General features: G+C 39.8%; 1 protein-coding gene and 1 long non-coding RNA gene across 5 annotated transcripts in view; one reads left to right on the top strand and one right to left on the bottom strand.

Moving 5' to 3' along the window:
* Nucleotides 1-25,534, bottom strand: part of LOC139992028 (uncharacterized) — a 513,816-nt gene that overhangs the window by 417,338 nt on the left and 70,944 nt on the right. Inside the window, exon 1 of one of the 4 annotated variants that reach the window (XM_072012477.1) lies at nucleotides 12,293-14,691. The exons of the other annotated variants lie outside the window; for them this stretch is intronic. The gene's annotated coding sequence lies outside the window, so the exon portion shown is untranslated. Of the gene's footprint in view, nucleotides 1-12,292; nucleotides 14,692-25,534 lie in introns of those variants that run through there. 4 annotated transcript variants of the gene reach the window in all.
* Nucleotides 1-25,534, top strand: part of LOC139992084 (uncharacterized) — a 125,393-nt gene that overhangs the window by 51,031 nt on the left and 48,828 nt on the right. The gene's annotated exons all lie outside the window — the stretch shown is intronic.

Raw genomic sequence — 25,534 nt, 5'->3', positions numbered from 1 at the left:
AATATTTCCAAAAGTCTATTCCGCTGATGGCAATTTCACAAAAATGGCTAACCGTCAGCCTAAAACAAAACCATCGAACAAATAGCAGGATCGTTACGATCGCATCCGACACCCGTTAAACCAATTTCCTGCAAAATTCGAGCAATTTCTTCGCCGACCAGCAAAAAACCATGAAACGAAGCAAAGAATAGCCGATTAATCGTTCCAATTCCTTCAACCGTTTATCAATTCCGGCCCCTCTCGCTACGGGTACACCGCATCGGGCGCTCCAGATATCTCGGATCCAGCTAGGAAATTACAAAGCCGGAATCAACACGACTTTTCCAGGTTGAGGGAGGAGAAGATTACAGGTAAGCGCGTGCACCGGTCCAATTCGCTGGAAGCGAGGCGCAACGACGTTACAAACGAAAAAGTTTCACCGTTATATGTTCGTCTTTTTCATTGTCTCTGCTGGAAGCTGCCTCCATCGTTCTCTTTCCCTTTACTCCTCCCGTTGCCTAGGCTCGTTGTAGCCGGACGAGGGGCCGGAAATACGGCCGCGTGGCTGTACTGCCCTCGAAAGTTTTTATCGCGCCGCTCAAGCCCGGGGTTTACAACTTCTTCCTCGTCTCTTCTTCGTTTCCCGAGCCGAGCCAGCGTTAACTCGTAGCACAAAATCGTAAACTCGCGAATCAGATTCCAGGGATCTCGATCGTCGACGCCGACGGTCGTCTTCGAATAATCGAAAGACTTGTTAGAGAAACGCTGCAGTCGTTCGGAACTACTTTTGTATCTGACGACCGAGTGCCAGTAAATTGTAGAATCCTTCCACGAACTGGATAAACGTCTTCTTCTCAAGGGATGAGTCGTATGTTGACTGGAATTGTTGGATTTTGCTTCAACTCGAGATTTGTAGCGTTTTCTTGATAGTTTTTGGATTTATGAGGAAATAAGAGGATAAATTGTCGAAGCACGAATAGCGGTATATCGATTGTGTTTGAAAGGAGAAAATAGATTAAAAGAACGTAAGGGATTTGATACATTGTTATTAGGTTTTTCGAGCTGCGAGCGTAATTGGATTTATAGGTATATTTAGAAATCGAGTTACGTAAGGAGAGGAAATTGAATTTACGATATCACGTAGAATTCAATTTTATATTGAAATTTAATCTAATTTTGATATCGAATATTAGAGAAACGCTATCCCAAAGAAACTTCAGCCGATATGGTGCTTCGGAATAACGAATCGAGCGAATAAAATACGTGTAATTTGCTACTCAATATATAGCCATCTGCTACGAATATATATCACAAACTGATTGATTCGCGAACAAATTTTCCTAGAAAAAAAATCTTGCATTAAGAATTACTTTTAGAAGAATAACCTGATTGTCACAATTTTTCTGATCTAATAATCTACCGCAAATAACGCAATTGTTTCGTAATTCAGTTAATCTGATCTGTTAAGCAAAGCACGACAACCGAAATGCAAATATATATCCCATTGGCAAAGTTACGATTGACCTATTAATATTCTGTTCAAACTAGTGTGTACCATATCCTGCGCTATTATAACAATATCATTGCATTCGAACAGACCGCACAAATCTCGCGCTTTTCAACTTACAATCGAGTAAACATCCAGCTGGCAACCCCGTGCTAATCGATGAAATCCCATCGTCCCGTGCAACGGAGATTAACCGTTCGATAGGCCGAGCAAAGTTCGGAGGTGGCCGAATTAACGAGCTATTTAGCGGAACACGCCAGGCAACGCAGCCCTTAAAAAGTTTTTAATCAAAACGCGAGACGAGGAGTAGAAGCACCGTCCACCGATCCGGCTTAACCCCTCCTCCCTCCTCTTCTACATATACGTACGTACATCCTCTCTTCTACTCCCTTGAATTTTATTTTTTACTTTACAACCGGTCCTTTGTGCAGCGACTACAACGTCGTCCCCGCAGTTTCGCTCGATGCCTCCTAACGAAGGCTCGATAAAAGGATGTTTATGGGTAAGCCCCGATCAAAGGCGAGTGGGCTGACGCGATTAACGAAAAGTCCGCGCAAACCCTCGGTTTCGGAGGATCTGTGGCCGATGCACAAAGTCACTGCGGACGTACCACCGTTATCTCTGCTCGAGACACAAGCGCATACACAATTACGCGCGCTGAAATGGTTATATGTACGTATGGACGATCGTGTGATTGTACGCGAAAGCTGGATGCAGTTCTTAGGCCGATGAGAGAAGTTGGAGCACGAGAAGCGAACCAGAGCCCTTGCAGCTTTAATGTCTGCTAGCTGATTATAATCTCGTCAACGAGTTATGCCATTAGAAGCAGGCTACGCCATAATGCAGCCGCGTACAACGCCACACCGGCCTTATCCGTTTCCATGGCGTCTTTCCTTCCTTGGTACGATAGCTCTGGTTGTTGTTCGAGCCTCCTTGATCTCGGTGGCCTTCGAAAGTCGGAGAAGTCGACTCCTGAGAAAACCAACCAATTACGTGATTAAAGCGCCAACCCGTATCAAACAGAGCAAATGTTTGCTGACGCTGTCATACGCAGAACAAAGACATTTGTACTCGCGACCTGTTTGTTAGCGCGGAATGTTGTCTTCGTCTGGCCATTGCTTTATTCTTCGACGCATTTCAATTTTTGCGAAGATACGTAACGTCGAAGCTTTTCGTAAATTTCGCTAGGAACTTTTCGAACAAACCGATACTCGTTTCGTAAGAAAATAGCGTGTTTTAATGCGAGATAATAAAAAATGCTTAGAAGTTATAATAAATTTTCACGGGCATAAGTTCATGTAAATTCAGAAGAATTAATAAATCATAGGGTAGTATAATAAAAGTATGTTAAACTGTAGACTCAGCAAGGATCTCTAAGCGACGTTCCGAAGTTAGGGGTTGCTGTCTACCATATACTATATAGCGGGGCTCGCGAAACTGTAGCTTAAGCTCATTTATCATTCTGACTTCTTATCAGACACATCACGAATTTAAGCAGAGTGGTCTTGAGACGTGAATAGGGTGGACGAGGGCTATCTGGCAGCACTCTTGGCTTTTGATAGCTCTTGTCCACGCTTCGCTATTCCTGATAATTCAAAGTAACGTTTGATGAAACAAAATGGAATTTCCAATGGTAATTCATATTTTATATTTCGCAAAAATAACTAAGTTCCTTCGGAATCATTTAACTGTCAATTCAGAAATAGTTATACATTTAGTGACAATAACATTAATAAAAATTTTCGATGTTTCTCATCGAATTCATCGTTTCACAAAAAAAAAAATCCAGTCCATATCTGCAAAATCTCAGAATATTAAGAAATCGAAAGAGATATTTTTCTATATTATCTTGTATATTATTCGTATATTCCGGATATTTCGAATTTTCCATGCATAAACATTCGCGGTCTACTAATCGTAATACACTGCAGCAACGCTAATGTATAAACAATCCCATCTTCCTTGCAATCGCTTTTAAAGCGCTTAAAAATCGCTGTTACGTATCATCTACCATAGTCTGGATAGATTTTTGGGTGAGTAATTTCTCGCTAAGAAGCTTACTCGATTCGCGTTTCCGCTTGGAACGTAACGGGTTTACGACGCGCACGGGAGGAGAACGCCTCGCGTTAAGACACACGGTGTAACGATCGTTGGAAAGATTTCCAAGAACGCGTCACAAAAGAAGATTAATGTCGACGATGAGGAGGAGACCCTCTTAATTTAATCGCGAGAGGACGGGAATTTTAAACGCGCGCTCGCGCCCTCCTTTTTGTCCCTGAACTTCTCGACGATAACACCGGAAGTCAAGAGACGCGGCCACGCTCCTCTTCGGGGGCGAAGAAGCCGGCGGATTCTCAAAGGAGGCTCTAACGGCCGGAAGGGTGAACGAAGGAACGCTCATTTCGGTTAATCACGCCACTTTCCAGATATCCCGCAGGAACAGAAGACCCGGTTTATGTAATTTTTCCTCGACTTTGATAATTAGAATCGGCCCGGGGGCTGCCCGCCAACCACTTCGAACCAAGCGCAAAGGCTTCCTTTGACGAACCGACGGTTTTCAGCTAGAATTTGAACATCTATCCTTATTGCAAGCTTGACACGATGTTCTATTCTTCGGCTGGAAATTTATTATAATTTTCGAGATATATTTGCGATACTTTGTTCCAAGTTAATGCGAATTCAAAGTATACGCTTGTTGTCATTTTTTAACGACGTTGCAATACCTTGGTTTTGGTTTACAGTTGGTGATACATATCGGGCAGGTATCTTCCATTTATTCTAATTTTTAGACAAGTTTATAATAATTTAGTTTGGGTTTCAAGAATTACTAGCACAAATCGACGTAAGGAAAAGAGAAAACCTTGACGCGTATGTTAAAAAACAAAGATCGTAGAGTATAACATCGGAAGTAAGAATTTTACATTTCTCTACCTACGCTTTACGCTTGTAAATATTTCACGCTATTTCATTGCATATTTCCTTCGTCGTCTTTCGCTCTATTTAATCTTCTGCATTCGCTTCTTTCCGCGTATGAAATGGTGGAAAGTAATCTCTATTGGAAGAACGGGTTACTTGATTCTTCGTCGTCGTTCACGTGACAAACGAAGAAAAACTTCATATCCGGATTGAGACTCGGACATTTCTTTCGTTTCCTTATTCTCGCTCGTAAGCGTTATCGCTTCCTTGGTATCGCTTTCCACCGACATTATCGCGATCGACCAAGTCTCGACCCAGCCGAGTCACCAGCTATTAAGTTGACGAACAGCGTTGAACAATCGAGTCGAGTCACCGCGTGGCGGACAGCATTCTTCAACGTCGGACGATATATTTCAAAAGTACCGGCCACGTCCACGTTCCAGCACGAAAATACGATTCTAATCGGTGCCGTTCGAAACCGACTAAACATAGGTCCGTCGCGGGCGTATTTGCGTAACGGAGCCTCTCGATTAACTGTGTCCGCTCTTGTCGCGCGGCAGCAGCTGCGAACCGAGTGCAACGCGACGATAGAAGATGGGAAACGCTCCATTCGATCGGTATCTCGGCGATCGAGCGACCTCGAGACCAAGGTAGCACGACTTTACACTCGAAATCACGTGATCGTTATTAAAGATCGTAGGTTAAATTAGATTTTATTGCAGAATATACGCGCAAGACAAACTGTATGAAATATACTCAGGTTCTATTCCTTTGTGCACCTTTATAAAAATATAAATTTGCGCAAATATCCGCAGTCCATAATAATTTAATGATAATTTAATCGAGTCACTGATCCTTGTTTTTAATTCTTCTTCTGTTTTTTTTTTTTTTTTTTTCGAAAATTTCGAATCGCTTTCTTCTTTGTACCTGTGCTGTATTTTCTATATTTTTACAATGATACCTTCACGATTGGTACCTTTGCTGTGCAGCAAATCATCGTACGTTTTCCAATTTATATATCCTATTTAGATGACGGTGTCTCAGCTGCATTTTAGTTTCTTCACGATGCATTCTTATTCGTATCACATACCAGGAACAACATACACGTAATTGAAATAAACGAAACTAATTTAGTTGTGTCAAAAGATACTGTCCATGCAAACCAAAATCTATCTATCGCATGAGGGTTATATCTGCTTGATTGAAGCGTCGATATTATCAGAAATATGGAGGCAAAAATACGGGCATGGTTGCTGCAGTTGCAACTCAGCGAAACGAGAATCGCGCGATTCGTATCTTCCATATTCGATTCTGGCGCGGTTATGAGAAAGAAAGCAAAAGGTCGTAGAAAAAATGGCCGTAAAATATGACGCGCTAGTTAAGAGAAACATCAACTAAACGGCAAACTATGCAAACGTTCAGATATTCAGGTATTTCTATTAGTTTCCATCTGATTCGCGCGAGTATATGAAATATCCGAAAATGTACTTTCGAATGTTCTTTCGTTTAATTTCAGAGCGCTTTTGGCTATATTCGTTCTTCTCCTTGGCTCCTCTTTCAGCGGTTTATTCATCGCAAAACATTCCTTCGGTAACCCTTGGGCTACGAAAGTTTCTGCGCACTTGTTAAGTTAACATTTTGCTTTTCTCCGCAGTTATTACTAAATAACAAATAAGTTTACAATTATATGGTAATAAAACGGGCCGTAAATGGACAAAGATATTACACTTTAAACAAGCAATTTAAAGAGCAAGCGTCAACTTGGCATTTATAATACATTGCTACGAGCCTATCAACTTTTTATACATTTTCTCCCATAGTTTTATTCGACAAGAATAGCAATTGCAAAATTTAATATATATTAGATACATTTTGTGGTAGAATAATTTAAATGAATTTTTAACAGCACGTAATTCCTCCACAATATTGTCTTCCATGTTCTCGCGCTTGGAACATATACTAACGATCAAACACTTGGAATTATTATTCGTAAATAATTGGTTCCAACTAATTTCAAAGAAATAATTATAATGTCATTCGTAATTTCACATAAGAGAATACTAAATTCTCATTTTTTAAATTCTCAATATTCACAGAATACGTATTGATTAAAAATTTGCAGCCGATATAGTACATACATTTAAGCTATCCATAACTGATGAAAATCCCGGAATGAAGTTATGAATATAGAAAGAAAATCTGGCGACAGAGCTTTCCAATCAACCCAACACAATGATAATAACGATACTATGCAATCCTCCGAAACGAAAGCAACACAAAGTATTAAACCATCCCGGCCAAAGCCAACAACAGACCGAAACGCTGGACATGAGAGTACGTTCGAAAAACTAGGCTGGAAAATTCAAGTCCCTTGTTATTTCTGTATAAGGATAACCCGGACACGTTCGCGGCGGCAGCCGGGGGCCAAATGGTTCGTGAGCTAAATTAAAAGCACGAATCGCTGGGAGCCAGCTTCCTCCTTTGATCCATCGGGCGACGTGGTCGACGGTTGTGTACGTGACGTTATTACGAAAATCTGGCCGCGCGACAGAGAAACGCAAAATCGAAGCTCAATGGCTCGCGCGATACGACCGCGCGACGAGGCCGATGGTTTCGCGCACGCGTTCGAATTCCCATTGCCCGACGTTCCGCGATGACGTTCCGAGTTTGCTTGATTTTCGCGTTGGCACAGCTGAGCGTGTGCGACCCACACGCGTCGCCGAACCCGCGACAATTTACAACGCCACCGATGGCCCATGGATTTTCGAAAATGTCCCTGGAATCGTCGACCGTTTATAGCTGTTTCGTTGTTTCTTATTTTGTGTGAAAGAAGAGTGGAGAGCTTGGACGAAAAGATGATGTAGGGAGATGTATGGATCTTGTAAAGTTGCTTGTTAGTCGATCAGGCGTTTAATTAGTTTAGAGAGTTGATTTTACAGAGGATGCGTGATTTTTAATTTGTTAATTGGGTAGAAGTTGTTACTTAATCAGATGGTTTGTTTCTTAAGTAAATAGGATTTAATAAATTCTATAAAACAACGAGGGATGCTTTTGTAGAAGTTGGATGTGTAATCCATTAGGTAGCTTGTTACTTAAATGTTAACAGTTTGTTTTTATTGGTTGCACGATTAAGAGTTGATACGATGGAGAAAGGAGTCGAGGTTGAAAATTGTTAAATTTTGATTAAATCCGTTTGGTTCCTTAAAAATGACGATCGAAAAGTGAAAATATTACAAGTTTTACCATTTCACGTCTGTAGGGGAGTTTTTCAATATAATATAGTTTGGTAATATTGAAAAGAGAAACAGGTCCTTTAAAAATAGACGATATATCCATGAAATATTGTAGAGAAACAGTAGACCACAGCTGATGTTATGAAAATCAATATTTTTAGAGTTTTCTACAGGGTGACGAAAGTGTATATTAAATTCCAAAAAGAAACAGACACTTCTGATAACATAAAATACATCGACTATAAAAGTTGAAAAATGTTCCTTCCAGTCCTCGAATATAAATATTATATTAATTTGTCTTTCATAAAATTCGATTAAAAAATGTATAAAAAATAAAATATTCGTAAATAAATCAGCTTTAGTTTATATTGGCAATCCAATTTTTATTCTCCCGTTAACAAGCTAAATAATATTTCTGTTTGATTTCGTTGTTATTCTATCTTATACCTTTTGTTCCCTCATATTTGATATTGTTCTAGAAATTTATCCCATAAGGAATACAAATATTTGAAAAACTTGACAATGAAATGGAAAAATTGATTAAAAAAAAAAAAAAAAACGGAGACTGCAGGCGAATAAAAAACTATTGTTGAAAATAATAATGGAGGTTTTCTAAAAGTAGAAAAATATTCACGTCACTTGTGACATGACCTAACAATGTTAGGCTAATATCGTTGGACCTCCGCTTCAAACAGAAAATGTATGTAAATTTGGAGGTAGACGTTTTTGGATGAGTTCTATCATATTGAAGTTCAGTTAGTATATCCAGAATATTCAGTGTATTCAGGAAAGGGTCACTTGTGACGTCATTTGTAGTGGGAGTAGTGGCCTTGAGCGGTCAATTGATTTTGAACATGGACTAGTGTACAGTTACCATTGGTACAGTATCCTACGATATCATCGATGTTTACTATCGTCATTTTAGAAAATAACGTGGGATGGACTTACCGAAACATTTTACATATTTCTCTTAATATCACGTATTTTTATTTCAGAAAATTTTGCTTCGCGTAATATATCATACTTTTCACGTAACGTAAATGCGAACCATTGACAGTTCTAAAATCAAATAATATCGTTTAATGGAAAAACGCGATACGCATCTTAAAGAAGCTTTTCCAACGCTGCGATATATTTTATACAGTAGCTGATAGCGAACATTATTCAAATAACTGAAGCAACCTGTACACTAATGGCAACAGCAACGTTAGTAAAAAATTTCTTAATAAAAAAATCGAACACTTGGTTTAAAAAAATGCAAAATCTAAACGCTGGAAAAACAAATATCCTTCGATTAATAAAGAAACGAAATCTAAAGGCCGTGTCTACACTTTAAATAAACGCCTGCGAAGTCTCTCACTATACTCCGAATCATTCGAAAATATCACAAGGGAGAATGGCCGTTTTGCTTGTTCGGCCAGTTCCGCGAAGAAGCTTTTCAGGCCAGTAGGAAACGAAACGCTCTTGACGAAGAAACATCGTCGTCGACACGTTCTAGACGTGGCACCTGTTTCTTTGATCGCGTTTGTTTAAAGTAACCAAAGCATCGGTTGTCACTGCGCGTTGCGTGTGCCTGCATCCGCTTTCAAAGTGGCCACTGGCCCTCGCCGTGGTTCCCGTTGTTTTCTCAGTGTCCATTCGTATCCGAACGATCGTTTCCAAGCGAAACATCACCGGGCTGAGTCGAACCGTGCAACGTTCTCGTCACTCGCCGATGAAATTACCGGCGGCCTTCGTGAAATTTCTACCTACGGCCGGAACGTTACAGATTTTGCCTCGTTTTCCTTGACGCACCCCCGTGCGCACCCTGCGCGCTCTTCCATCGAAAATGTAGGTCGTAAAAGCCGAGTCGAGTAAACGCAACGATTTACAGCATCTTCTTCGCTTCGGTTAAAAAAAAAAAGCGGCGGCGATAAAAGTTGGATCGTTTGCCGAGGATCCGAGTTTCCAGCTTCCTGGTTTCTTTATTTCGTGGCGTTATGTGAATGGAGGATACCTATAGTTGTGTGATTTTTTATTCCTTCCTTTTTTTTTTTAATTGGAGTGAATGCTTCTTGTTAAATGGAAGTTGGATCAGGGATTCGAGCGTTGTGGTGTTTTACCGAGTAGGACAGTCGTCTGAAAGATACAGTTTGTCATTTTGAAATTCATATTCAACCACTTATCCGTCTGCTGTATCTATTTGACACGTAGAAGTTAGGAGATAGCATAGTCTTATTACACGTCGTTTTATTATTTGTGAGTGAAAGGAGAAGCTTATGCTTAAGCGTATTATTTTCAAGAAGGCATTTACATTTAACTATTTATCTTTCCATTATATCGACCTTTTGACACCGAGAGATAAATTAAGTTGCGATTAAATTAAACGAAGGTTAGTCAAGGTATTGAAGAAAATTAAAACGTTGTTATAAGTCTACGGTTTTAGATCTACTACAGATAATGTTTCACGTTCGCGTCTAATTTTGAACAATTTTATTTTTATTTTGTCCCCGTGCAAATTTCTGTATATTCCGTTTGACAAGTCGCTCTAAAAAAAAAAAAAAAAAACTACATCGTTGCCACCGATTCCAGCGGCGACACGTCGAAACTAAACTAAAAGACAACCGCGCGAAATCTTGCATTAATCACAATATAACATGATTAAACATAAATCCGCTGAAACAAACAAATAGACGATTCGAAATAAAAATGTGGTAAAATGTTATTTATACGATGCATGAAATTGATTCGAAATAAAACAGAAGCTCGGCGTTATTTTTATCCCATACACTTGTCACAGTTCTCAAATATCTCTCACGGTGACCCACAAATTTGTACGTCTCCTTCTCTTCCGTAACACGATAATTCACTTTCAAACTCTTCGAAATAGAAAGCAAGCTGTTCACAATGAGACGAAAAACGAGAAGGAAGAGAGACGAAAAATAAACTGAAAGAAAAATAAGATGAGAAATAATTCTGAAAACGCAATAATTCGGTCGCAATTTTTCGCGGTTAAGGGGACAAAGCGTTCCAAGCGGCACGGCGCGCTGTCGGAACTTCGTTTCGAGTGGGCTCGTTGTACCAGCTAATTACAGGACGAGAAGAAATTCCGTCCGTAGTTCGTGGACATTACATTTCGCGGTGTCCGCATTCCACGGGTTGCGTAAGAAAACCATCCGAAACGAAACGACGTCGAGCATTAATCACATCGCGCGCCACCGAAGTGGACATTTAGCTTCTTTGACGGACAGGATTCGTGCCTTGGAAAAAAATACGCGTTCCTCGCGATACGTGGGTGTCAAGATGAATTGGACTGTTGTCTGGACGCGTTCGCCCTCGTAAATTGATTTTCCGTGACAGGTATTTTAGCATTCCTCTTTGTGAAAGCGTGTTGAAAGAACATTTTATTTTTATTATTCGCCCGTTAAATTTGGAACCGCTGGTAGGTGATGGTTTTTTTTTTTTTTTAGTAATGTAGGACAACATGTGCACTACTATCCATAAGTCATAGAGAATGATATTTAAAACTTCTGCTTACAACCTTCCATTAAACTTACTTTATGTTCACAATCTATCGCTTTCTACTCTGGTTAGTCTTCATAACAAAATTACGAGAGTCTATTCGTGTCTGTAAAGAATTTTCATTTTTTACACAAAAATTGAAGCTCTGTCGCTTTAGGAATTTGGATACGACCATTTCGACAATTTCGTTTGCATACGACCTTCGATAATCTTCGGTGAACTGCGAGCTATTAAACTTGGAGAAACTGTACTTGCCGATTTTTCTGCGAAATCCTTCGAAAATGAAAACATTTTCGCTTAATAATGACCACTTGATAAGTTGTTCAGCAGGAAGAAGTAGGTATTAAACTTCTCACGATCAACGTTTGCTTCGTCGCAAGCAAATTATCATAATAACACGATAAATCGCCGGTCTACACCATAAAAAGAATATTATATCCATCGGAATTAATATCCTTCCATGGCCGTTTTTTAACGTATCTATCGCTAACCTTGTTGTTGTCGCTTATAATTCATTCTCTGTTTCTCTTGGAACATACAATCCCATTTACTGGATCTAAAAAAACAAATACTGTCTCTAAAAAAACTACACTCTTTAAAAAAAACAAGAGAGAGAGAGAAAATACAGAGAACGCGTTATATAACCATCGTGACAAGAGGCGAGCGCAGAGATCGCGCCCTGAAAAATTGACAAAAGCGATAAACTCGTAGTTACCGGCGCGACGATCTCCGAGCTGACAATAAACAGCCGCTTAAAGCCCAATAAAAATGTACCCACCGTCAGCGTGAATTCCTGAACGATCACGTATCTTTTAAGCTTTTCAAGAGACATCCAGTGGGATTCTTTTTCGCGTAGGTCCAGCACCGACGCGTTAGATTATCCTCGTAATGCGAGGGGGTGCCATTAAAATTCACGCGAGGGACCACGTACGTGGCAAATAGGTTGGCGCCCAAAGGGAGAAATTTATCATTTGGGGCCATCCTGCTGTAAAACGAACTCACGGAACTAACAGTGGAAGGGAGTGGATGGAAGGAAGAAAGAAAGTTTCTCGTTTGCATCGTGATGAACGAACAGAAAAGAAAAAAAGATAAGGGCTGACGAGGATAAAAAATGGAGGGATAAAAGTAACGCTATGAAAAGAAGAAGACGTCCTACCTTGAGATGAAGAACGAACAGGATCTCGTCATTTTCTCGTGGGGCACTAATGTTTCGCGGCTTGGTGATTTAACTGCGCCACAAACTACGGAACGACAATGATCGCACGATCAGCCGGCTTGCAAATGACACTCGTTATCTTTATCGGATGAGCGGTGCGCTCACGGCGCTCGCACGATCCGCTCGTTGTAACAACACGCTCGTGGCACCGAAATCTTCCAGGCGGGGGAACATCTGTTGGACCAGCAACGGCACACGCAGCTGACGGACGCAGCGGCGTCTTTAATTGCCGTCCGACCACGGACATTAACGTTCCCGAGCACTCGTAAAACCAACGCTCGACCATCGACCGTACGCGCACACTGGCTGAGACATTCGATGGAACACGGTTATAGCGGAGATCTTTGCGAGGTCGAAGGAATCGAGATTCGATTTCCAACTTAGGAATTTGAATTTTATCGGTGGCGTAAAAATGCCACTTCGTAATACTCGGAAGCTGTTCGACGACGATGGACGATGGACGTTTAGAACCTTCTCACACTCTGTACACGATCGAACCTCTTCTTCTGGAGTCTAGCCTCGCGTCGAATCGCAAATTACACCCTGTGCCATACTTAACACTCGAAGATTTGGTTAAGATCAGTTTCGAGCGGATGTCCGAAGCCAGTCGCTTGGACCGGCAGCCGTCGTTTCGCTGCGAATCGAACACCATAGCATCGTAAAAAGACACAACAACAGTGTATGCTGCGATTGGTCACCACTGATACATCACGACACTGTGGACTAGCACTCGCGAGCACCGATCTATCCAGCTTCAGTCTCGAACCCTCGAATCTCTATCTCGCTCGAATGAATCGCACGTGACGGATCAGAGAGGGATCGATCGGCTTGGGGATCGATCGCGGAATCACTGACATCGCGTCGATCGACTAGCAATCACTTTCACTGTGCGCTGTTCCGCTCGTCCGCGAGCACACCGTTGCTCTCGCAGACTCCTCATCTTCTCCGATCAATCTGTCAGCAACGACGCCTCGAAATGCCTCGATATACGCGAACACGGCTGCCCGATTCATTCGTCGACACCCACGAGATCACTGCTCGATTCACGCATCACCGATCGATCACTCGTCACCTTCCATCGATCCGTTCTCTCTATGTCTACCCTGTCGGTTGACCGACTAACACCACGTACAAATAGGATCTCTATTCACGTGCACACTGAAATTCGTGAAGCTCGCGGAATTCGAAGGACGATCGGGGAGACACGAGACGAAAGTATGCTTGGCCTGTGACGCGCGACAACAAAGGGGCTCTGCGACAACAACCTGTTAATCACCTGGCGGCGTCTCGCGTGCACGAGGCACGCATCGGCTGTAAGAAAAGCGCGATGATCCACGCCAGACTGACCTTGACTACCAGAAACCTCGTCAAACTCCTTTCACCAGCACCTAAACTAACGCATTAGCTTTCTTTCGTCGGCAACTCGAACAGATAGAGTAACGTCACACGCAGTCACACTTTAATCGAACGAATCATCGATCTTATCCCGATGTTCACATCAACAAGATCACTTTTGACGAGATCACTAAAACGGGCACCGATGTCCTCGCCGGCTACTTTTCGTACCACTGGCTGACGACGTTTCGGGCCGCGAGTGACGCGGGTCGCGAGGGATGACAGCCGGCGGGTTGCTGGTGGCCGTGTTGCTGATGGTGCCGCTGGCAGACCGAATATCACGCGCCGGTGGTAGCGATAATAGCGGGGGTAATGGTGGTGGTTCGGCGGTGCGATATGGTAGCCGGAGGTCGGCCGGTCGGTCGGTCTGGTTGGTGCAGGTGGCGGCGGTGGATGGATGTGCCAGAGTGCGGGCTTACGACGGAATGAGAGGAAAGCTCGGCTTAGGAGCGCTACAGCGTGGCATCGGCGACTCCGCGATGAGCGAGAGAGTTGCGCGTTATCGACCCATCCACGACGCTATATTCAACCGCCAGCACACGCTGCTGCTCTCCGCTCCGGACCGTACTACGCGCGCGGCGACGCGTACTACCGAGGAGAACGGCGCGTACGCGCTGACACCGGCTGCGCGCCGCTGGAACCGCCGGATCCTCCTCGTTCACGATCGAAATTTTTCCGCCAACGTGCATCACGCGACCACCAAGCGGAACGCTTTTGGATGAATGGAGAGATGAGAGGGTGAGTCGGTTTGTTTGGGGTGGTTTCAGGCGACAGTTTCAACGTAGTGGTGGATTTTTAAATTGCTTGGAAGATGCGATGTGATGGATATCGATGTTGGTGGTGAATGAACGAGAATGGTGGAACAAGGGAGAAATTTTTTACTTTGCAGACAGCGAGGGTTAAAATAAAGCCTAGGGAAATATGGATATTTTTAAGTGTCAAAATAAGTTGTTACATGTAATCAGTGAAGTTGCGAAATTTATAAAATTCTTTAAACCAGTACGGATATATTGTATACGCTTTTTTCTACTTACCTCGTTTCTGGAAAAAATCCTGTTCCATTTCGAATCCTGTTCCTTTCTCGAAATCGTCGTTCGCGAAAGACGGTATAATTGAAAATGGTAATGGTTTTTCAAAGAATTATATTAACGTGACGTATAGAATGTATTTGGTATAGTTGTAAGTACAGGAAGTATTATTTGAAGATATAATATTGCTAAAAGTATCTAATCGCTTATTTATTTTTAACAGGATGCAATTACAAATACAATGAGCAATTGTGACTTTATTCTTGATTATCTTTATTAATGTGAGCTTTGTTTAAGTATTTTAGTAATTAAATACGCGTATCTAAGACTACTTTATCTCAAATTAATGTTACGACGTTATTTTAATTTCATGCCATTTTATTTCAGTAAAATAATCTTCTTACGAAGAAAACTTTGATCCTCGTTGTATGCGTTAAGATTCAAGTATGTGCTAAGCGCTCGTGTGAAGGTTTAAGTTACAAGATTCTAAATCCTTTTCAGACGTGTCCGACATAGTTTAGTATCATTCAAATATTTATACGTGGAATCTTCGTTGGAAATATCGGAAACTAAATGGCACGGCCTGTAACTTTTAAGCTACAGTTATTATCGATTTTACGCAGGCTGTCTGAACAGAGCACGATCTATAAACCAGATATTTAAAAAGTAGCATGAATGAAACATAATCCATTAAAGCAATTGAATATGTTATGATACAGAAATGTTGAAAAAAAGCAGACATTTCATCTACTACTTGTCAATAAAACATACGTAAAAATGTTCTGCGATATGTTCAGACACAGTCTACGACATTACATTCGATCTAAAATTTATATTTACAAAACTTCTTTCGTCGCTCCAATCTCACAAACCTTACAATTATACTTCGCATCAGCTCATATAAATATGCATTCGTACCAAATGGAACGAGACGTTAGACTATGGATATGGATTATAAAATAACAGACGATGATCCTAACACAATTGGTAACATAATTGGAAAAATGTATAAAATATAAAAGGTAAAATAAGTGGTCCAACATTTGAATAATAAATTATACCTCTAATCAATTTCTACCTCTTTGCTTATTATCGCTAAAAATATAAATTTGTATGAACATCCATTTTACCAACCACTCTATTCAATGAACTTAAAATTTCACTTCATATCAGGATGATCACCTTCTTGCTTTATACTTTCCTTCTAAAATTTACAACGTGTTAAGTTAAGCGTTAAATTGTAAGATCTGCCTTCATAAAAATCTCACGTCTGAAATTACGCCGACGATCATCGCACAGATTCCACTAGCAATTTCACACACGAGAACGACGAATCTACGAAGCGAATCGCTCGCTCGCGGCGCGCAAACAACGCTCGAGTTGAAATGAAATTCGTCAAGTTGGATCGACCAATCGGCCTACTTTTAATTACTTGGAATTATTCGCCACGATTCGCTTTTTCTTTTTCCTTTTCCTCTTATCTCATACGCGTCTCGCGAATCCCTTTGTCCGATCTTTCGACTTCTCGAGAACCGCTCGATACACGCGCCAACGCACTTTTGTCGCTCGGAATTTCTCCTTTTCGCGTTCTATCCCGTTCGCATCGATTTACGCACGTGCACGCGTGTCGCATCTATGTGTGTGGGTATGATCGAGCAGAGAGAGCAACGTCGAGAGGCGGGAAAAATGGGTAATTCGTCAGCAATTTCGCGGCTTTGTACGGACGAAGCCGCGAGGGGAATTGAAAAGGGGCGAACCGTTTCTTCTTCGATTGATTTTTTAAGCGGACGAATTTATCCTTCCCGTTAATCGACTTCTTTTTTACACGGCCGTTAACGTTTCTCTTGCCGCGTGACGGAGGAAAACGTCACCGAAGAAGATGAACTTTGACTTTTTGTCCGACTACGATTTTCCTACGAACGTGGACGGAACGGTGTTTTTAAAAAGAATTTTCTATCGTTGGCGAGTTGGTTGATTAAAATCAATGCTTTCAAGCAACAATTTATTTTCGGATAAAGTCTTGGGAAATTGATAAAATTGTAGATTGCTGGATTTTCTGGGTTTTGTTAACAGTGTGTTTTATGCGCAAGTAAGAACACGTAATATTTATTTATATACATAACGTACTATATCGATGATTTTAATCAAGAAATTAATTATTCTTTGAATATCTTTTAGCGCCACGTTGCACTATCAAACTTGCTATTGGTATCATTTAGTTATTACATTATTTAGTAGCGTTATCCTGATAAGTACAAGTGATATTCGTTTTATTTACGATTTGCATCGCTAGCACAAAAGTTTTAAAAACTGAATTCTGTCTGAGCAATCGTAACACAAAGGCCACCGAAGTAAGAATGTAAAAGTAAATACAACTGACTACAAGTTACAGTAATATTTCGCAATATAAAAAATATCATAGTAAGAGAACTTTTTTTTACAGAATCAAATATTCGAAAGTATACTTATAACTAGGAAAATACCTTTCTCAAACGTTTAAAGCTTACAAGAATTTCTCTACACGTTTCAACTTTCTTTGCGCCTTTCTGAAATACAACGCTTTGGAATATATTCGCCTAATCGAAAATCTTCGGATCGGAGAATCGAGAAGCTGATTCCTACTACGTACACAGGATACGTACGATTTTATCGCAATATACTTACGTATGTGGCGTTTCGGATCGTTTCACGACTTCCAAAAGTCTATGGTTTTACGGCTCGATGCAGTGGTATTGTGACGACCATTGTGCTGCGATCGTTCGATGCGCACAAAGGTGGTGGGTCACCGATAATCGGGAAAGCTCCCGATGGAAATGGAAGGGAAGAAACGAAAAGCGAGGCCCAAAAGGTCCGGCAGAAGGTCTTCTGCTTTTGAGGATCAAAATGAAATCGTCAATCGGAACGTGAATGCACGCGCATAGAAATGTCCTCTTCAATGAACTTCTTTAACCGTCGCGAAATGGACGCAGTCGAGTTTGATCTCTCTCTCTCTCTCTCTCTTTCTCTCTTGCATTTTGTGGTTTTAGTAAGCGTATATCTACGTTCTATTTCTGTTGATGTTACCTCTTTTCAGTGAAATGTTAAAGATCAGTAAAGTGCATGATGAAATAATAAATAATTGGAGATAGTTTACCATTTCACGTACGATATACACGTATGTACATTACATGTGGATGCGCAAATCTATAAATAAATTACTACGATATTTGATTGAGAGATAAATATATTTGTTTCCGATGAAACTAATTGCAGATTTTAGCGAAAATGAATTACTATTATTCGTGATCGATAAAATATCACTTTTCTTATAGGATAAAAACAGTCTGTCCTGAAACAGTTAAATTTATAATTTAGTTGGTAAAATTGCAAATAGCAAAGTTAAATGTGATTGAACATTAGGTCTACCTACTTGTAATATGCAGGGTGATCCACGAAATTGTTTCATGTCACAGCTCTTTCTTCGGTACAAATACATCTTCGAGAAGATATTTTCTGATTACTTTGCTCTAGCACTTTTTGTATAAGTTCTAGAAAAGATACATTTATATATACAATATATATGTGAAGGTTGAAAAATCAAACTCCTACGTGCAAGAGAAAATCCTGAATTTCAAAAGGATACATCGAAAGGATCTACAGACACAAAAATTTGATTGGTTAAGAAAAAGAACAAAACTCGACGTTTCGCGTATTTTATTACGTATTACAGCTTAGTACGTACAACGAAGAATCAAATTATAAATAAAAAAGAATGAGAAAAGAAAACACATGGAAATCGAAGTATCGTTAAAGTTGAAATTAAAAATATTTTTTAAAATGCTGAATCGAACAAATTTCAACGAACGAGGGAATAATTTTTCCACGAGAATTGGCCAAAACGATTACGCGTCAGCATGGGAAAAGGTGACACAGGTGTGAACGGGTCGGAAACAGCGACGAAAGCCGACAACGATATTGACACAAGCTTCAGTTTAATTTCTCCGTCCGGTAAACATTGGTTTCCCAACCACGCGGAGTTACGTGCACCCCCACTCGTGTCTTGTTCGATCGACACGGACATTGAAAGAATCGAACTTGACCAGGAACGAAACGCAGTCAGCCTGTCGCGCGACAAATTTGCTCGTTACTTCGCCAGCCATTACGATCGCGTCGGTTTGCGAATCGAATGGGGACGTTTCGCGTTTTGCTCATCCGGACCAACGAGAAGTTTCCATCGTAAAGGGAAAAAAAATTCACCAGTGTAATTTCAGAAGCGAGTTTTGTCCGCGGTGCATTTAAAATCGATGAATTTTTGATCGGTCATGATGGATCGAGATTCGTTGATGAAATCTTTGTCTCGTTAGATTGCTGATTCTGCGGTGAAAAATTGATCCTCTACCTTGCAGGAAGAATGTCATTTTAGTCGAAAAATTATCGAATATACATTTATATAAATATTGAGAAATTTGAAAAAAGAAGCTTAAAGAACGACTCTTTCTTTTTAACATCTTAATTTTTGTTAAATAGTTTTGTTGTGTAGTTGTAGTAAATAGTTGATAAAAATTGAAAGAAAACGATCGTAACAAAAATATATATTTTTTATATAGATTATAGAATAAGGTAGATGTTCAAATGAAATAAATAATACACAACACAACGATTATTTTGTGATTACAAAAAAGACGATATTTTCTCTCTTCAAAGAACGAAATTTTTCGCGTATTCTATCGAATTTTCCTAGAATTTACTTCCAATTCACCAAAGAATATCTCAATCTACAGTTAACGATCTACGATCGCTCTTTCACGTGTCCACCTTCGCTTCGATCTTTACTCTAGAACTTCCAAGAACGTTACTCTTTCCTCTACTTCTCAGCTTTCAATGGTATTCTCAATTATCCACTCAAATTCTATTCCCTTTTCGTTAAGTAGAAAATAAAATCATTATTGTTACCAATATATTCGTATTAAACACGGCATATCACTCATGGCGGTGGAAATGTACAGAGCAAATGTTCATGGAGCGAGTTTACACGACGCGAAAAATATTCCTCGTGTATCCCGGCGAATGTTCGCCAACCGAACTTTCGTTAGAGGAAAAATCGGTAACGAGGGAAATACGCTCGTACCTCAACGAAACACGCTCGCGGCCACGGCGAAATTTATTTATCAGCAAGCGTTACGATATCTCGAAACACGGCGTGCCGCTGTAACAACCGTGTCTCTGAAAAAGTGTCGGTACATACTGATAACGATCACCCCTCTGTATCGCGGGTTATTAATTAATGCGCCGCGGGGCCGGTTCGCCAGCCATAATCGGTGAATTGACGCGACGAGCTTGTCTGTGGTCTTGTTTTATATGTGCGCGCGTATATTTACGTCTGAAGATCGAGAGAAAAATAGCAGGTCGTAGTTCATTTTTGTCAGGATCTGTCGTATCAGGGAAACGCGCGAGATAATGTATTATCGTGAAAAATTTGACGATTTAAAGAGAAAGTGAGAGAATGAAGAATATTGTTAGGAGAAATTAATTTTCCATACACGTTCACCGATATTTAACTTTTAAATACCTTTCGCGGCGATTATGTGAAGAGATAAAATAATGTTTTTCACCATATTACTACTTGATAGCTTATCAAAAGTATACCCATTGTGTATGAAATTTTTGTATTCACATGTGAAACTATTTTTGAAGAAAGTTTCTGTAATTGAGAAAGTACCTACTTGTTGTTAATAGAAAAAACACACGCCTTTTTATCCGACCAATTGTTGATTGTTAATCGATAACACGAGAAAGATGCATTTTTACATAATCGACATACGATGTGTTAGAAGCTTGAGCGACTATGTTGTCTTGCTTGTTTCTCTTCTCCATTTACTATTTATTGATAGTGACATTCATGATAGTCGTATAAATATACATTTACGATTATGAAGTGGAATGTTTGTTTCATCACAAACTAATCATAAAGTCACAGCCTACTCTAGCTTTATTCCGGTTCTTACTCGGTTTAAATGTCAAGATATTCGTCCGACTCGTTCATCTACCATATACGCAGACAAAAGAGTCGCAAACAAACGTTTATAACCATCAAATAATTTCGGACTGAGAATGTATTTGAAGTCTGGATATTTTTTTTTTTTTTTTTTTTTTTTTATCGAGTTTTACATATGGTTCTAATTTTAGGAGAAAAATAAGCGATAAATTTAGCAGAAATTTAGAGGAAAATTTCATTTAGCATTACACAAGCAAATGATAATATAGTGTATGAAAATATGTTTTCGTGTAGGGTAGGATACTTTGGATTGCAGTCGGCCAGACAATGAAACGATAGAAATTTTATTCGCATCAAATAATAATATTATATGTAAGAGAATTTGGTTGGCCGACGCTTACAAAAACCACGTTAGCATAAAGCTACGTTACAAATTATGAAACGGCGCATTTAATACCAAACGTCCGACGATTTACTAATCAAATTTTCAGAGACGGTAATTTGACATATTTGATAATGTTCATTACTGATCCACGCAATTGTAAGCTTCGATACAATTAACTCTGTGCATCGATACGTCGGTAATTATTTAACGTTACCTTGCCGCAGTAGAACGATGCATGCAAATTTATCATAAAACCTCGAAATCTGTTAATTCCAGAATTCAGCTCGCTATCTATATTATTTCTACGCTTTGATACCATCGATGTAAAAAACAATCGATATCGTCGACAGTTACGATTCTTGCAATTAACGTATGTGTAACACTCTTTATGAAGTTTATGAAGTTTGTATGTGTGAGCACTCTTTATGAAGTTTCAGAAAGTATACGTTACATAAAACGAAAAAGATGGAACAAGAGAAGCGAGATGGGTAGCGAAACAATAATCCTAAATAAGTATCAGAAAATCCGACAGGTTTCGGATCTTTTATAATTATCAATAACATACAATTATTTTGGGGATAATTAATGTTGACTTTTATTGAAAGAGAAACATGATCATTTATTTATTTTCATCGTACCTTCATAGAAACTGAAATATAAACTTTACGTACGCACCGATCTTTGTATCTCTTACACTCGTTTCACTGTCTATCGTACGACGATCTACCGCAGTCCGTGGTGCAACGAATTTTTTCCAGCGCTTGGTAATTTTCTATCATCAGGCCAGTGTATTTGCTCGGTGTTACATATTCTACACGCTTATTAACATTTCGAACAGCTGTCAATCACGCGGCTGTCCAATGAACAAGCATCGTTGCGCCAATTTATATAGAAATAATGCAACGAGGTAACGTTATCCCGGACGAAAACAATGTGCCGGGGCAAAAGATATAATTAACGGAGCTTCTGATTTAATATGCGCCGCTTTAAAGCAACATCAATGGACGGTCGACGAATGATTTGCAATTAATGCACTTGACGCGTTGCTAATGCCGTTCCTATTCGAGCGTCATTGTTTTCGCTATTATCGTCGTTACTATCGTCATCGTTGTCGTAATATTCCAAAAAGGAATTCGATATATATTAAATACGTCTGTTTAAAATTATCTTTGTAAATTTAGTTGAAAATTGCTGTTCGATGTGTTACGACTTGTATAGCGAGTTCACCTAAAACGAATATTTGAATTATGGATAGCGGAGAAAAGAAAAAAGAACTAGGGAAAGTTTATATAATTTCAAGATTTAGATACGTTCGATGACGATGGAAGAAATGGAAGAAGCACAAAGTCATCTTGGAAGCCATTCCAAGGTTATCGTCATTCTTCTTTGTCACGCGTCAGCATATACGTTTTTTAAAGCACACCATTCGATTTTGACATCGTTTGATTATTTAGAAAAATTTCCCTCTGTGATATCAAGAATCTATATCGACCTAATTCTAATAATAACAATCTAATAATAATAAGAGGGTATATGCATAACTTTTAGATTTAACCTAGAATGGTAGAATAAATTATCGCAAGTTCTAATAAATTCAATACTGCTTTGTATTATCATAACGTTCAATTTTGTATTATATACAAGTGCAGACTATAAAACCTTTTATCAATGAGCAAGTCTACGTAACATTTCGAACGTCAAAATTCATTTCTCGTCATATTAACATAAATTATATAGACGCTGTAAATTTCCATTCGAACCAAAAATATCAGCTTTCAAACTACTTTGGCCTTCTTTCAGTTTTCCGCGTTGTCTCTAATTTTTTTTTAATATCTTCTTTATATTCTATCATAAAGACAATAGGCGAAAGACGATTGGACAAAGAAGAGACACGGGGACGCGGTAAGTCGACTCGTCTCATTCTCCTTGCAATTCCAAGAAGGCGTATCAACTGGTCGCACTCGGTTGTCGCGTCGTCGACGATGTCGGCACCTTCTTCTATTTTCGATCGGCGAGTTGCATAACCAGACTCACCGAGGAGAAATAGAAACAGGGTGGGAATAGAGCAGTCGAGAGGAGAGCGAGTGTACGTTTCGCGGCGAGTACGTTTGCCTTTCGACCAGCTCGGTTTTTCCACGAAAAACGACCGTATAGATTGCCCCAGGAATGTTTCACATCGCGAGATATTTTACTTTTTGATCAGACGAACACCGAAATGCTTTTAGTAAGGAGCTCTATCCGGAAGAAATGTTTATTGACATATATTATTTAAAATGCTTCGGGTAATATTTAAAATAGTTCATACCGTTAAAATTAATAATATCCGGCTCTTTTACCTTTTCTGAGCATTGTGGTTAAGCATATCGTAAGTTTGCTAGAGGGACGACGTATTTTAAAAATAGTCGCTTTCGAGGTATTTGCAAGAATTGATTTCAAAAGTGTGTCACTTGGTAGAATAAAAGTGTCGTAGTTACTTGAGAACGCTATTGAACAACTTAAAATACAGCTTTAATAACAAACAATACGCGTGAATAATATTTTATTAGACACCTGCAAAAATTTTGTTAATTAAACAATCAGAGAGAAAAAATACTTTGACCATTAAATAGTGGGATAATTAAAATTTTTCTATTCTAATCTTTTTTTATCTACTTCAAACTAATTTTCTGAGAAATTTTCTTCTCTTATCGGCATTATTCTTCTAGCAAGCTGACGATACGACCGCGTGAGAAGATTATATAATTGTTGATTCACTAAACTTAATGTGGAAACATTTTCGCTCATTTATATGGTAATAACACTCTACAAAAGAGAGAAAAATTCTAAAAATGAAATATTTATTTCTGCTGTTTTGTTTCCTTCTTCGAGCAACGCTCGTAAGTAGAATAAGACGCTAGTCGGACACTGAAGCGATCTTTCTAAACGATCGCATAATAGAGACGCGTAATAGAGCCTTAATAATATTTCTTGCCACACGCATTATAGTAATTTCCTTGATACTAAACATCTATTCACACGTTCCTTTGTAAACGTCAAATATCCTTTACAACCGCTATTCCTTCCAACGAAAGCAACAACAAAATTCTCAAATATTATTGTTTCAACAACTTTTCACTATCGAAACGAAAAGAAAGAAATTGAGAAAGAATTGAACGAAGAAAATAAACTTCCAAGAGCTCGATGGAACAATCAGTTGAAAACTCTGGAACAAGCAACCATCGAAATTTTTAAATTCTTCTAGCACGCGTTTCGATCGCTTTCGCGTAACGAACGCCTGGAGGCAACACGAATTCGCGAGCATTTTGCATAATTCAGACGCGGTGTATTGTGCAAGGTAATAAAGGCTGCGAGTTTTGATCAAAGGATCTTCTTCACCGGAAGCATGGCTCGTGGCTCGCTATATGTATGTTATCACGTGTACAGAAGCAGGAACGATGATGCTGTTGCGATGAGTCGTCGATGGATGCGCGATGCGGACCGCGTAATCGAATTTCACGCGATGCTTCGCCCCTTTTTCCTCGCGACAACGTGGCCAGGCTTGAAAACTAACGGCTCGAATAACCAGTTCCTTCGTCGACAGCCACGCTGATCGTTGGAAGAACACGAAGATTTATCGTGACGGGGATCGAACAGGAATCGAGTGATGTACGAGGCCGGCCGAGAGAAAAGAGACGCCGTGGCAGCTTTTTCGAACCTCCACCGACCATGTTTTCTCCGAATCTTTCGACTAGAGATTGGTTTCAAACTTCGGTTGTGAAATTTTAATGTATGACGCAATACTATCTTCTATAAGTAGCTTTCACGATAAAATTTGGTTCTTACAAATTCGTGGTTTCCTTTGCACAAGCTTTCCAATTTCATGGTAATCTGCTCGCGCGATTTTCAAAATTTCCACCGATCACATTTCCTTAGGTTACAGAAATCTACTTACAAAACCTGCACGTCTTGAAACTATCCGAAACAACGTAACTTAAATAATATCTGTTAGCAACAGTATCTTATCTAATGCCACTTTATCCTCGTGATTCATTCAAATCCTCTACATCGTTTCGAATCTATCCTCCACGCTCCAATGTTTCTTGCCTTAGACTTTAGACGATAGAAATCTCCTTACAAGACCTACATTCACTCGAAAAATAATCGAAACAACGTAACCATCGACGTTTCTCCTGCCTTGCGAATAATATTCTCAAATCGTAGCCTCGTGTCGGTCTAGGTCGAGCATTCGTCAAGCTTATCGTTGGTTCGTATCTTTAAATCCAATTACACGGGCGAGGCACACGCGTCGAGCAACGATAGGCCACAGGTAGAGAAGGCTGGCTTCGTTGGCCATCGATCACCGTAGATCGATCGTTCGCCAATCAATCGGATCGATCAAACCGGTTGGAGATCCGGTGAAA

Source organism: Bombus fervidus, chromosome 11 (genome assembly GCF_041682495.2).
Source record: "Bombus fervidus isolate BK054 chromosome 11, iyBomFerv1, whole genome shotgun sequence".
Lineage (NCBI taxonomy): Eukaryota > Metazoa > Arthropoda > Insecta > Hymenoptera > Apidae > Bombus > Bombus fervidus.
Note: the sequence above shows the minus strand (reverse complement) of the source record. Positions and strands in the feature narration are given on the sequence as shown.